We start from the raw sequence: 14,550 nt of genomic DNA, 5'->3' as shown, positions 1-14,550 counted from the left end.
CTAAGGACGATTTTGGATCCGTGAATCAAGAGGAGTGTCGATCGACACACTCTTGGTTTCGATCGACACCAGTTTCAGCCCAGCAAAAGTCCATGACGCTTTCAATTTTACAGAAGAGGAAATTTGCCCCAGAAGACTTTCCTATTTTCATTATTAGTCCCTGACGTTTTATATTGTTTATATACATTGTTCTAGACCCTAGTTTCTATTATCAAGCTCTTTGGAAAACCCTGTTACTGAGAGACATAAGCTATTTATCCAACGTTTTCAGAGATTCATTCAGTTTTCAATACAGAAGGAGCTTATCAACTTGTCGGTCTTAGACTTGGGAAAACTTGAACGAACCAACCGAAAAACTCAGAGATTAGCAATGGCTGACAGAGTCATCACAGCTGATGCAGAAGGAGTTTTAGAGATGAGAATGGGCAAGCCTACAATGAGGCTGGTCAGAGATTGGATGATCATGGACTCATCCTACCTGAGGACGCCAATGAAGATCAGGCGCGCCTCAATGCGCAATTAGCTACCAGAGACGGAGCAGGGCTTGCTGTCGATCGACAGAACAGAGGTGTCAATTGACACCTTCAGGAGTAGAATGAAGACGAGATTGGTGTCGAACGACACAACAGAGGTGTCGATCGACATCAATCCCAGATTCCTGCAGCTATTCCTCTAGCTGCGGAACCACGTCGTACTCTCAGGATTTCAATAGGCCAGATCTATTCTATGCTAATCGATCAGCGATCGTACCCCCACCCTTCAAGAGGAGCGACTATGAGCTGAAGCCTGGCTACTTTGCTTTAGTTGGCCAACATCCTTTCCATGGCTTATCTCATTAGCAGCCAATGGACCATATCGAGCGTTTTGAGGACCTTGTTCTGAGCATCAAAGCTAATGGAGTCTCAGAGGACTACCTACTGTGCAAGCTCTTACCTTATTCACTTGTCGGGGAAGGCGCTTCTTGGCTGAAACAACTTAAAGCAGGTTCCCTCAAGACTTGGAGAAGCATCAAGATAGCCTTCTTGAACAATTTCTACGATGATGCTAAGTCTGAGGAGTTAAGAAACAAGCTGTCTACCTTCACACAAGGTCCAGCTGAAGCTTTCAAGGCTGCTTGGGTTCGTTTCAAGGAGTATCAACGGGATTACCAACATCATGGTTTCAGTGAGGTACAACTTCTTGGTACCTTTTTAAGAGGAGTTGATTGGAGATACTATATGGAGAAGATCCTCACTTCTCTCCCTAAAGATGCATCTGAGACATGTTCTTCTCCACTCAACAGGTATGCCAAGCGACTTGTTGACAATGGTATTAGCTCCGATGAAGCTAAGCTGCTGACACGGGACATCAGTGCCATCATGCTGCCTAAGGTCAAGAAAGAGAAGGCACAACCAGTGGACATTGTTGAGTACATCTACACTATCTCTCCAGACCAGACCACTGAGAAGGTTCCAGATCCAGGTAGCTTTGTTCTTGATTGCTTTATCTCCACAAGTAGGTTCAGCCGCTCTTTGAGTGATCTGGGATCAAGTATCAACCTCATGCCTAAGTCTGTTGCTGAGAGAGTAGGCATGACTCACTACAGGCCGACTCGAATCACTCTCCTCTTCGCGGATCGTTCCAAACGAATCCCTGAAGGAATTCTTGAAGATGTTCCTGTTAAAGTTGGTAACTCCATAATCCCTGCTGATTTCGTGGTCCTGGACTATGAGAAGGAATCCAAGGATCCTCTTATTCTTGAAAGAGCATTCCTAGCTACAGCTGGTGCTAGGTTTGATGTGTAGAGAGGTAGAATCTCTCTAAAGGTTTGTGATTTGGAGATGGAGTTTGGCATGGATGGTTCAGAGCTTAATAAGCATATTAGTAGTATTGCCTCTAGCATAGACACACCTCCTCTGACTACTCAGAAATCCCCTGAAAGAGCCTCACACGACGCTCCCATCAGCTCAACTCGCCAATGAGAGTTGCAGAGCAACGGTGTCGATCGACACCACCACTCCTGTCAATCGACACCCTCGGGATTCACAGACAGAGGGTTCTACACAATCTCTTCAGCCCACACCATTTGAGGACCTATGTGAAAAGTTCTCTTCTATCTCTTCTCTTGCTTTACCTTCGATTAATTCTTTAGCTTCTTTGAAGTCTGCTTCACTAGATAACAAGCCTAGAGTTCTTCGAAAGCTTGTTTCTCCTGTTGTTCTTGCAGGTGAATAGATGAGTGTCTATCGACACACCACTGGGTGTCTTGGAAGGCGAGCAGGCAGCAGCAATCCTCCACCACTCCACCTACATCCTGAACTCCACCAAGTCAAGCTATTGACTAAAAACAAGCGCTTAGTGGGAGACAACCCATTGGTTTGATTTTTCTTTCCCTTTCGTTTACTTTCTTTTATTTTTGATTTATTTTTCCCGTTTTCTCTGGATTTGAATGCAACAGGGGACAATGTCGTTTAAGTCTGGAGGAGGTTCTTACTAATTATGTTTTTATTTTTAATTCTTATTATTTTTCGTTTTTGAATTTATTGAGTCATTTTCTTTCCCTAAAAAAAAAATGTTTTCTTTAGTTTAGTTAAGAATCGTGATCTATATTTCCTCTTGATTATTGCCTGATTAATGAGTGCTACGGTGCGAGCCTATCCAACTATTGGAAAATCTAGATGGCAAACCAACAGACTTGAGGATATCCTAGTTTCCAACAAAACCACTAAGGCTGGAGCTAATGTCATTGCTCTTCCTTTTACCTCTTCAAATGGTTAGTATTCATAGATCTTGACTCTTTGTTCAGACCTAATATTACTACAAGAAAACACGGTTTTTACGACTACATCTGGAGACTGTATAAGTAGTCGTAACATTTAGCGACTATTAAATGACTATTCAACGACAGATCTACGACTAAAATAAAAGGGACGTTCAGTAGTCGCTAAATGACGACTGTTATAAATAGTCGTCCAAATAGTCGTCAGGTAACGACTACGTTACGACTATAAGTAAGTCAGAGAATTAAGAGTCGCTAATAAATCGTTAAAATTGTAACAATAATCAAAGAATTTTTATATTATTATAATTTTGTGTATACTAAGTAAAATTAGATATGCTAAAATTAGACTATTAGTTTTGTAATTGTCAAGATATAAGTAAAAATTATAACATATTTCAGTTCAAAGCTTTATTTTAAAAATGCATTCTTTAAACAATTGTCCAAAGTATATATATCACTCTAATTAATTAATTAAAAGGGATATAGATCAATGAATATATAGTGATTGAACATTATTTTGGTATGAAGGGTTAATCACATAAATAATTAAAACTTATGATTTTGTTTAAAAATGCACTATCTTTAATTAAAAAATTGTACAAAGTATATATATCACTCTCATTAATTAATTAAAAAAGGATATATATTAATGCATATATAGTGATTGAACATTTTTTTTGGTATGAAGGGTTAATCACATAAATAACTTTGTTTTGGATATAGACCAAAGTTATGAAAACCTATGATTATTAAAAAAATTAATATACGCTGCGACTGCTTAACGACTAATTAGCGACTACAATCAAAACATTGGGCTGAATTAAAACCCGAGAAAACTATCGCGGGCCAAAATTAACGAGGCCCAAACAAAGCCCAATTTTTGTGTTGATTAGCGAGTGATGAAGAACGAGAATGAAGAACCCTAATTCATTTGTCTTCCGCCTCTCTCTCTCTCTCGTTTCTTCGATTCACCCTAAAGAATCTTCATCTCTCTCTTTCGTTTCTTCAATCCTTCCTCTAAATCTTCATCAATTGTTCTCCTTCTGCTATCTTCTTCTTCGAATCTCTCGGATCTCTCTCACTTTCATTGAATCGTCTCCTCTATGGTTTGCAAACAAGTTCGATTTGATGCCTCTAGCTAAGCGAGGAAGGAAGAGAAAAATGGAACCCAATGGGGAAAAGAATAAACCCTCTACCTCCTCAATACAACTTTACGCCGGCAGACAACAATCCTCCACCTCAGTCATCCCAAGAGCGAGTCCGGGTTCAACCCCAACAAGCTAGGTCATTCACTCCCCGAGTCTCTGACTATCCACCTCCGCAAGCCCTTTTCCAGAACTCCTCTAATCGTGAAGTCCCTGTACCTCTTTTGTCAGAAGAAGTCCAGAACGAGGCATCTAATCGACCGATTCCACAACAGGATCCTTCAAGTTCTCCACTTCAGAACTCTCATGCAAGTTATCCATCTTCCCAAGGCAACAACTTCCACGAACCTGTGGCTGATGTGTTACCGGAACTCCGGGAGGACAGTTTGAGGGCTCTAAATGATGTGCTTCAAGTGCCTGGTCGTGAGGCGTGGACCACCGTGCTTTCTCCCACACTGATGCCAAAAACAACTTGGTAAGTTCTTAGATGTGTCTTGGTTAGTTGTCCGGATTTGAGTCTCATGTGTATTGGTTTGTTGTGTGAGTGTATTGAGTGTAGTCGTGCGAGTGTCTAGTATAGATGTGTCTTGTGTATTGATTGGATTGTGATTAGAGTCTGAATTAAATGTTGATTGGTGTATTGATTGGAACCTGAAGGTATTGGTTGTTGTGTGAGTGTTTTGATTAGAGTCTGAATTAGATGTGTCTTAAGTGTATTGATTGGATTGTTTTGTATTGATTGTATTAGATGTGTCTTAAGTGTTTGTTTTGATGTGTGAATTAGATGTGTCTTGTGTATTAATTAGTTTTTATGTTGTGTGACTTATATGTGTATTGTGTTTTGATGTCTAGATCAATCTTGTTGCATAATTCATCATGATTCTTGTCTTTGATTATGTGGACTGAGTAATGAGTATATGACATATCGTTTGTATGACATGGCTGGTTTTGATGTATTGATTAGAGTCTGATGCCAAACACAACTTATTAAGTGTCTTGTTTTGATGAGTGAATGTGTCTGTGTCTTAAGCGTGTGTTTTTATGTTTGAATTAGATGTGTCTTAAGTGTCTTAAGTGTTTGTTATGATTAGTTGTCTGTGGTTTTGAGTCTTATGTGTTTGTGATGATTAGTTATTGTGGTTTTGAGTCTCATGTGTATTGGTTTTGATTGTATTAAGTGTCTTGTGTATTGCTTGCAGGTTTACTCGGGACACAAATTCAAGCCTGGTTAGGAAGACTACTAAAGTATGGACAAACAAATTTGATGGTCTGTTCTATAGCTGGTCATGTGTTCCTCAGGATAGACGAGAAAAATATTTTCTCGAGTTTGTGGTATAGTTTTCCTTCCTCTTGCCTTCAGAGTATTAAGTTAAGCTGCTTTGTTTTCATTAACATCTTCTCTTTTTTATTTGTATAAAACACACCATTGGGATCCTTTGATAACAGGTACAGTTCAATGGTATTTTGAAGAAATCTGTAAACGAAGGATGAAAGACATGGTTAGCACGATAAGGACTAGTCGAGAGTGCCCTAAATGGATCATCGATTCTTATATCTGGAAAGCGATGTGTGAGTATTGGGATACTGAAGAAGCAATAGCGAGAAGTCATATATATTCCAAAGCACGCTTGTCTGACCGTAATGGGCTCGGTCCTCACATCCATTTGTGAGGGCCAAAGTCATATCAAAATATCAAACATGAACTGGTTATTAACTTCTATCTCTGTTTTTTTTTTAATGTGTCTCTGTCTTAATTTCAGATGTTGTATTAAGCCTTGTTCATTTTTAACATCACAGGAAAAAGAGTTAGGAAGGACGGTGAGTGTTCGTGAGATTTTCATCAAGACTCATACCAAACCAGATGGTACTTATGTCGACAAAAAGGCAGAGCAGATTGTTAAAAATTATGAGAAGAAGCTGCAAGAAGTTGTCTGAAATGGAGACAGAGACTTCAAATGTTTCAGACGGGGAATCAAGACCTCGGGAGTTCAGAATAGATGATCATACAGTCATCTTTCTGGAGGTAAAGTTTACATTTTCACTTGCATATTGTCTGCATTTTCTCAAACTCTTTATTAATGGTATGGCTATTTTTTTCATAGGCCACAGAGACAAATTCAAGAGGGAACTATTATGTAGTTGGAAGCCTCAAAGATAATCTTCCGGATCTAGTCACTGGAAAGGGCAAACATGCAGCAGACTCTACCTCCTTTGTGTCATTGCAAGAGCAACTGAAAGAAGCTCAACAGAAGATCGAAGAGCAGGCTGCTCATCATGCTAGACGTGAGGCAGAGCAAGTCCGAGCTGTGGCTGAACAGAAAGACAAGCTGGATCACTTGGCCTTGGTGGAAAAGTATTTACGCCAAACTGATCCAGACTTTCTCACCTTTATGGCTACTCATTCATCTGAAGCAACCACAACCGATCCTATCTAATCTTCACCATCTCAGTTTTAAGTTCCCTACTTTATAACTCTCATGAAATTCTGATATAACCCTATTTTTACCGATTTTAGCTACGATTTAGGTATAGGTTTTAGAGTCTAATTGTTATTTCTAGAGTCTTTTCTAGTTCTTTTTAGGTCTTTATATGTTTAGGATGCATTTGGAGATTATGGAGTATTCTGGAGATCAATAGACAACTTAAGCTGCAGAAGCAATCTGGAGACGAAAATGCACGTGGGTGTCGAACGACACCACCCCTAGTGTCGAGCAACACTAATACCTGACTGCAATTTCGAGACGCAACTTATTGATGTTTTGAAGATTTCCAAATTCGGCCCAGAACTTTCTCCTATGTTTAATTAAGGCCCATCATGTTTTTAAGACATATATATAGTTTTTAGGTCATTGTTTTAGACCCGTAAGCTTTGGGAGGCTATTCCCTGGATCTCTTTTGTACTTTGGAGAGCAAAAACCTGTGAAAACTCCCTTTTGGATCTTTCTTACTCTTTTCTCTTGTTATTTTCATCATTTATTTCTTATTCAGAATATGATTTGTGTTTCTTTGATCATGTCTTAGTAATCCACTTGTTAGGTTTAGGGTTTCTCATTAGAGATTTAGATGATTTAGTAGATTGCCCCTTGCTAGGTTATCTATATGATTCTTCATCTTAATTGTTCTTATTGGTAGTTCTAGAGTAGCTAACTAGAACTTGATATTAGATAATAGGTATGCCCACCATAGGTATTTGCTATTTGATCTATCATAGATGAGCCTAGGCATTTAAGAAAGAACAGGTAGGCTCATATAAGGGCTCTGGTTTAGATACTAGGTGAACTAATCAAATTTGATAATAATGCATGTTTAAGTTAAAGATCTCTCGGCTTCTCCGGTTATTCTTAGCTATAAGCATAGGGAGTTTCGCGGAACGCCATCGGTTACTCTAAAATCATAGTTGGATATTGAATTTGGTGATTTTTGAATCTTTTCAGGTTTTTAGTTTGTTTTGAATCATGATTTTGTCTTGTTTTTATGTGTTTTGGAATGAATTTGGATACAAACAAAATCAAACACCCTTTTTTTTTTTTTTTTGGCTGAAACGGTAGTCGCTTAACTGTCGTTAATTAGTCACTATTTAGTCGCTAAATTGTCGCAAAGTAGTCCATACACGAGTCGATATACATGTGATTCAATATTAACTTAGTCGTAACTCAGTCGTCATATTATACGACTATGTTACGACAGATCTTACGACATCGAGTATTAGTCGTCTCGTAGTCGTTATTTAGCGACTAATGTTACGACTATTTGGGTTAGCGACTATGGATTCCCGACATCGGGAATTAGTCGTAACATAGTCGTAACTACTCCTTTAACGACTACTTTGCGACTACTATTGCAGTCGTAAAAACCGTGTTTTCTTGTAATGTGATAAAAAGAATGTGTTTCTCTTCCCTTATAAAAAAAAAAGATAATGAGAGATTGACAGGATTTTCGGATAGTGTATAGGGGTAGGAATGTTTCCTATGACCCCATTATTATACATTATTTGGAATGATCAATTACAAAGCTTGGAAAAATGCCGAGGGTGTCGATCCAGTATGCGAGTTTCCCTTTGTTTACTCTCTAAAATGAATAAGTCTGGGGGAGAGAAAGAACACCAAAGAAAAAACTATATAAAGAATGGTCGATTTATCATGGTATAGTACATGAGTGAGTCTAGAAGGATCTTGAATGTTAAATTGTTTGATGAGACCCAGCGATGAAAGCCTAGTGGATATAGTTGTTGAACTTAGGTATGGAATCTAGAATATTGTGTAAGCTTGTAGAGAAGTACATGTTGGTTAGGATTTGATTAGACTTGCTAGGCATGTGGATTTAGTTTGGATGATCATGGCAATAGTCTAGAGAATGTTGGGAGTTCCTTTGTTTTCAAAATCTCTTCCACGGGTTCGACTTTTGTGTTTTGCTTGAGGGCAAGCAAAAGCTAAGTCTTGGGGAGTTGATATATCCTATTTTCACCGATTTTATCTATGTGTTTGGTAATGGATTTTGAGTCTTTATGTTATTTCTCGAGTCTTTGTAGTGTCTTTTCAGGTATTCTATGCAACGGGACAACAATGGAGATGAGGAGACATTTCGAGCAAGAGGTAAGGAAAAGGAAGCTAAGGACGATTTTGGACCCAGGAATCAAGAGGAGTGTCGATCGACACACTCTTGGTGTCGATCGACACCAGTTTCGGCCCTGCAAAAGTCTATGACGCTTACAAGTTTATAGAAGAGGAAATTTGCCCAAAAGACTTTCCTATTTGCATTATTAGTCCCTTGACGTTTTATAGGGTTTATATACATTGTTCTAAACCCTAGTTTCTATTATCAAGCTTTTGCAAAACCCTGTTACTGAGAGACATAAGCTATTCACCCATTGTTTTCAGAGATTCATTCAGTTTTCAATACAGTGAAGAGATACTTTCTTTCCCTCATTTTTATTGTTGTGTTTATGCTTTCATACACAATTATGTTGTTCGCTTCAATCAATATGTCTGAGTAATCTGCTTGTTAGGAATAGGGTTTCTCACTAGGGATTCATATGGTTTAGTAATTTTTCCCCTTTGCTAGGTTATCTGTAGAATTCTTCATCTTTGATTATGCTTAATGCTAGATCTAGAGTAATTAACTAGATCTTGAATCCAGACAATAGATATGTCCACCATAGGTATCTGTAGTTGGATCTATTATTTGATGAGCCTGGTTTATAGGTGTGTAATAAAAATTGGCCTATCTACTAAGGTGAACAATCGAACTCGTTAAGAATGCATATTTAGGTTAATAATCTCTCGAATTCTCCGGTTATTCTTAGCTATAATTATAGGGAGTTTTGCGGAACACCACCAGTTATTCCATAATTAGAGTTTGAGTTTAAGAATGGTTCGATAACAACCTAGCTTTCATTAGATCTACTAACCAATAGTTTCATGAGAATACCCTGTTCCTAGCTTTTTATTTAATCGTTTACAACGAAACAATCTACTGTTTTCTTCCTTTGTTTTCTTATTATTTCGATCATACCCTTCTAGCTTAATCTTGACATTGAACTTATTGTTTGAAGAAAAGAACTTTGTGGAATTCGATCCTTAAATACCGCAATGGATCTCTTATTTGAGAGAGTAGTTCTTAGGGTAATTTGAACCATATCAAGATACACGCTGAAGGAATGAGGATATGCGAGACATACCAAGTAGCTTGTATGATAGAGAAACTTCCTCCAGGCTTGAACGACTTCAAAAATTACCTCAAGCTGAAGAGAAAGAGGATGAGTCTCAAAGACCTCATTGTTAGACTCCACATCGAGTCAACGAATAGAAAATAAATGCGAGTTGGTGTGCAGATTGTTGACCCCAATGCAAATGTGGCAGAGCACAACACGCCAAAAGAAAAGTGGCAGAACAAGGGGAAAGGGAAGGTTGGTCCGCAGAATACTCAAAAGTTAAAAAAAAAGTCCGGAGAGAACACAAGCAAGTTCACCGGAACGTGTTACAAGTTTGGCAAGGAGGGCCACAAGTCTTTTGAATGTCGCAGTAAGAAGGATTCAAATAAGAATGAAGCTAACCTAACTCAAGAAGACATGTGTGCTGTCGGCACTGAAGCCAACGTCGCTGAAAGCCATCCCATGACTTGGTGGTTCGATACCAATGCTACTAGGCACATATGCCTCCGCCACATCAAAGATTGAAGGTGACGGGAAAGTCATCTTAAAGCTCACCTCTGTACGTGAGCTGATTCTAACCAACGTGGTTCATGTGCCTAACATGCGCAAGAACTTGGAAATGGCTTCGCTGTCAAGATTGATGCAGATAAGCTAGTCATCACGAAAAAGGGAATGTATCTTGGAAATGGCTTTGTTTGTGATGGTCTTTTTAACTAGATGGAATGTATCATGGAAAAGGCTTTGTTGAATCTGTTATTCGCAACTAGATGTAACCAAGGCTTTGACCTTGAAGAAGAATAAGACTAAGTTGTAACCTTTGTTCCAATTAATAAAAATTTAGTTCTTTTTCTTTTATTGGATTTGAGTCTTTCATAGTTGACATCACTACAGGAAAAGCGGGTATTAAGAGCAGTTGAAGATAGCGTCTTGTAAGTATATGCTATAGTTTTGGTTTGACCAGTTTTTCTATAGCGTTTGTTCAAAACAAACGCTATTCTATGTTGAGCGGCAACAAGTATTTGTCTCCCGCTTTAATTATTGGTTATTCGATAGCATATGCATAATGAAAATGCTATCAAATGGTGAACCACGAAAATAAATTTTGTTTGACCGCAAAATTAAATTGTTGACTACCCAGATTAAAAGATAAAAAATAAAAAAATTACCCAGAAAAAATCCCCTTTCTCTCCCGACTATTCGACTTTGGTTCTCACGACATCTCTCTATCAATCGATCTCTGTGAATGTTTAGTAGATCCAAATCTTTTTAATCGCCATCGTCTTCATCGGTCTAAATCGAAGTTGTCTGGTCGAATTTGGGTTATAAGGTAATATTAGGGTTTTGATTTCAGATTTGGGAATTAGGTTTAATTGTTTTGATTTCGATAATCGATTTCTAATTTCTCAATATGATTTGATATGGTTTTGCAGTTCAGTTTAGGGAGTAACCGACAGGTATGTGAGATTTTGGATTTAATCGAACCAACTACATTAAAGTGTTGGGTTTTAATTTTAAGGTAGTGATGATATTGATTTTGTTTTGCAGACGGTTTTCAAAGCTGCAAGGTTTTGTTGTTGGCGACTGTTTTACTCTGTAAGTTGTTATTTTCATACTAATTTGTTTATTCCAAGTATGTGTTGATTTGAATGAAATTTAGCTGAGTGTATTATTGTTTGAATTTATCATTACAAAATCTATAATTGGTGGTGGAGTTGTTGTCCTATTGTCGTGATATGGACAAGGGATGGGTGTGGCTTCCAAGGTATGAGTCTTGTTGATACTGAGTCTTGTTTGATTCATTGATTTTAATAACATAAACTAAGTCAAAATAAAGTGATATGAACTCTTTATTGTCTGATGAAACATATAGGGCAAGCCAAGAGTATGTGGAAGGAGCAACAAATTTTGTTATTGTTGCATCAAGGAGATTGGGAAATCCATCTGAACTTTTTTGTCCCTACATTGATTACCGTAATGTTTGCCATCAAGAAGTAGACACAGTATTGGACCATCTTGTGATCAAGGGTATGATTAAGAAATACATGAGAGATTCTTGCTGGAGTATGCATGGTGAAAGAAAGTGATATTACTGATAATGGTCCAACATTAGAATTTGAGGCTTATAATTTGTTAAGGACGGCTTATTGTAATGGTGATGATACACAGCCATCAAACAACTTTGGAGGAGAAAATTTGGATGGTGAAACTATAGAAGACTCTGAGTTTAGGCAGAAACTGAGAGATGCTGAAACTCTATTGTACTCGACGTGCTCTAATTAAACCAAGGTTTCTGCAATAATGGGCATATACCACATAAAGGTGAAGAGTGGAATCTCAGAAAGCTACTTTGATCTGCTATTGACGTTAATCCCTGACATGCTTCCTAAAGAGAATGCCCTTGCTAGTCTACTGATGCAATGAAGAAATTCCTAAAGATTTTTGGGTTAGAATATGATGTCATTCATGCATGCAAGAATGATTGTATCCTCTATCGAAAATATTTTGATAAGATTGAAAGTTGCCCTAGGTGTAGTGCTTCAAGATGGTAAACAGATAAGAATAGTGGTGAAGAAAAGAAGGGGATTCTAGCGAAGGTATTGAGATGTTTTCCAATCAAGGACAAATTTAGGAGGATGTTTTGATCAAAGAGGATTGTAGAGGAATTGCAGGGGCATTATAGCAATGCAAGTGGAGATGGTACAATGCGACACCCTGTTGACTATATAATGTGGGCTCAAGTAAATGATAAATGGCCAGATTTTGCTATGGAACCAAGAAATCTTCGGCTTGGTCTGTCTACAGATGGGATGAACCCTTTCTCTATTCAGAACACCAAGTATAGTACCTGGCCAATCTTGTTAGTGAACTACAATATAGCTCCATCTCTTTGTATGAAGGTTGAGAATATTATGTTGACTTTGTTGATTCCTGGTCCAACAACTCTGAGCAACAATATTGATGTGTACCTTGCACCATTGATTGATGATTTGAAAGATTTGTGGGCTGAGGGTATTGAGGTCTTCGATGCTTTTTTGAAAGAGATGTTAACCCTTAGAGCTATGTTGTTGTGGACAATCCGTGACTATCAAACATTAGGCACTTTGTCTGGCTATAAAGTGAAAGGAAAACAAGCGTGTAATGCATGTGGAAAGGATACATCTTGCAGATGGTTGAAGAATTGCCGGAAGTATTTGTATATGGGTAATAGAAAGAGACTGAGACCAGGACATCCTTATAGACGCAGAAATCATGGTTTGATAACACTGTCGAGGAAGGCACCGCAAGAAGGATTCAGTCTGATAGTGAGATATATGACATATTGAAGGACTTCAGGAATGATTTTGGAAGACCTTTAAATAAGGAAGCTAAAAGAAAAAGATCAGACTTGTTAGAAGAGTGTGATGAAAGCATTGATCTGTGGCGGTGGAAGAAGCGGTCAATATTGTTTGAGTTAGTATACTAGAAGGTAATATTTTATATTTTTCTAAGTCTTAATTGTAGCACTTTACAGTTATTAAAATGATAGTCAAACTGATTCTTTGATTATCTTTGTCTTATGATTTACCCGTGCATCACAATATTGATATGATGCATGTGGAGAAGAACTTGTCTGATGCTTTATTGTCTCCATTGATGCAAAGTGCTAAGTCTAAAGATGGCTTAAAAGGAAGAAAATACCTGGATGATATTGGAATTCGAAGGCATCTGCACCCAAAGACTCGGGGAAAGAAATATATTTGCCTCCAGCAGCCTACTGGATGTCTAAGGACGAGAAAAAGGTATTTTGTCAGAGGTTGTCTAAGTTTAGAGGTCGTGATGGCTATTGTGGGAATATTGCTAATTGTGTCTCAGTCAACCCTCATGTGATTGGGGGTCTAAAGTCCCATGATCATCATGTACTCATCCAAAATTTGTTACATGTTGCTTTGAGAGGCTTGCTGCCAAGCAGACGTAGGGCTGCAGTGACTCGAGTCTGCAACTACTTTAACAGATTGTGCCAACATACCATTGACCCTGAGAATCTAATTTCCTAAGAGTCTGAAATTGTAGAGACAATGTGTCAACTGGAGAGGTACTTTCCTCCTTCTCTGTTTGATATCATGTTCGACCTCCCAATTCATCTAGCAAGAGAAACACGGTTAGGAGGTCCAAAGCACTTTTGTTGGATGTATCTATTCGAGAGGTATGGTCTTATTTCTATCTTTACATTATGTTCTTTGACAGAAGTTACTTTCAGACATAATGACTACAAATTGTATGAGTTGCAGGTACATGAAAACACTTAAGGGATATGTAACAAACTATGCTAGACCAGAAGCGTGTATGGCTGAAGGATACTTAGTCGGAGAGTGCATTGCCTTCTGCTTAGAGTTCCTCCAAAATTTTATACCAGTGCAAGAGGCTGTAAGCCGTAATGACGATGTTGAGGCTGATGGAAGTGTTGTTGAAGGCAGACCATTGCATAGGGGTCAAGAAGTTGTCCTTTCAGAGAAAGAGAGAGACATAGTGATATATCCCTATTTTTCCTAATTTAAGTATGTTTTAGATATAGGTTTTAGAGTCTAATTGTTATTTCTAGAGTCTTTTCTAGTCCTTTTCAGGTCTTTACATGTTTGGATTCATTTGGAGATAATGGAACATTCTGGAGGAAAACAGAGAATTTAAGCTGCAGAAACAATCCGGAGACGAAAATGAACTTAGGTGTCGAGCGAAACCATTACTTGACGGCAATTTCGAGACACAACTTATTGATGTTTTGAAGATTTCCAAATTCGGCCCAGAACTTTCTCCTATGTTTAATGAAGGCCCATCACGTGTTTTAGACATATAATTAGGTTTTTAGGGTCATTGTTTAGATCTAAGCTTGGAAAGGATATTCTCTATTTTTTTGTACTTCGGGAGCAAAACCCTGTGGAGACTCCCTTTGGAGAAGATCTTCTTTACTCTTTTTCTTGCTATTATTGATTCCTTATTCAGACTATGATTTGTGTTTC

At 38.1% G+C, this 14,550-nt stretch overlaps 4 pseudogenes across 5 annotated transcripts; all 4 read left to right on the top strand.

Annotated features, from left to right (window-relative positions):
* Window positions 1-370: 370 nt before the first annotated feature.
* AT2G10080 lies at window positions 371-2,396 on the top strand (annotated as a pseudogene; the record flags this gene model as incomplete). Its single annotated transcript has 1 exon — window positions 371-2,396.
* A 1,272-nt stretch (window positions 2,397-3,668) lies between these two features.
* On the top strand, window positions 3,669-6,876 carry AT2G10070 (annotated as a pseudogene; the record flags this gene model as incomplete). Of its 2 annotated transcripts, one of them has the most annotated exons (5): window positions 3,669-4,381; window positions 5,106-5,238; window positions 5,353-5,612; window positions 5,704-5,929; window positions 6,009-6,876. The 2 variants fall into 2 exon arrangements; another variant differs by lacking the exons at window positions 5,106-5,238; window positions 5,353-5,612; window positions 5,704-5,929; window positions 6,009-6,876 and having other exon boundaries at window positions 3,669-4,699.
* A 2,842-nt stretch (window positions 6,877-9,718) lies between these two features.
* AT2G10050 lies at window positions 9,719-10,081 on the top strand (annotated as a pseudogene; the record flags this gene model as incomplete). Its single annotated transcript has 1 exon — window positions 9,719-10,081.
* A 1,345-nt stretch (window positions 10,082-11,426) lies between these two features.
* On the top strand, window positions 11,427-14,062 carry AT2G10040 (annotated as a pseudogene; the record flags this gene model as incomplete). Its single annotated transcript has 1 exon — window positions 11,427-14,062.
* Window positions 14,063-14,550: the final 488 nt, after the last annotated feature.

Source organism: Arabidopsis thaliana, chromosome 2, assembly GCF_000001735.4.
Source record: "Arabidopsis thaliana chromosome 2, partial sequence".
In the NCBI taxonomy this organism is placed as follows: Eukaryota; Viridiplantae; Streptophyta; class Magnoliopsida; order Brassicales; family Brassicaceae; genus Arabidopsis; species Arabidopsis thaliana.
This window is presented reverse-complemented; position numbering and strand designations above follow the sequence as displayed.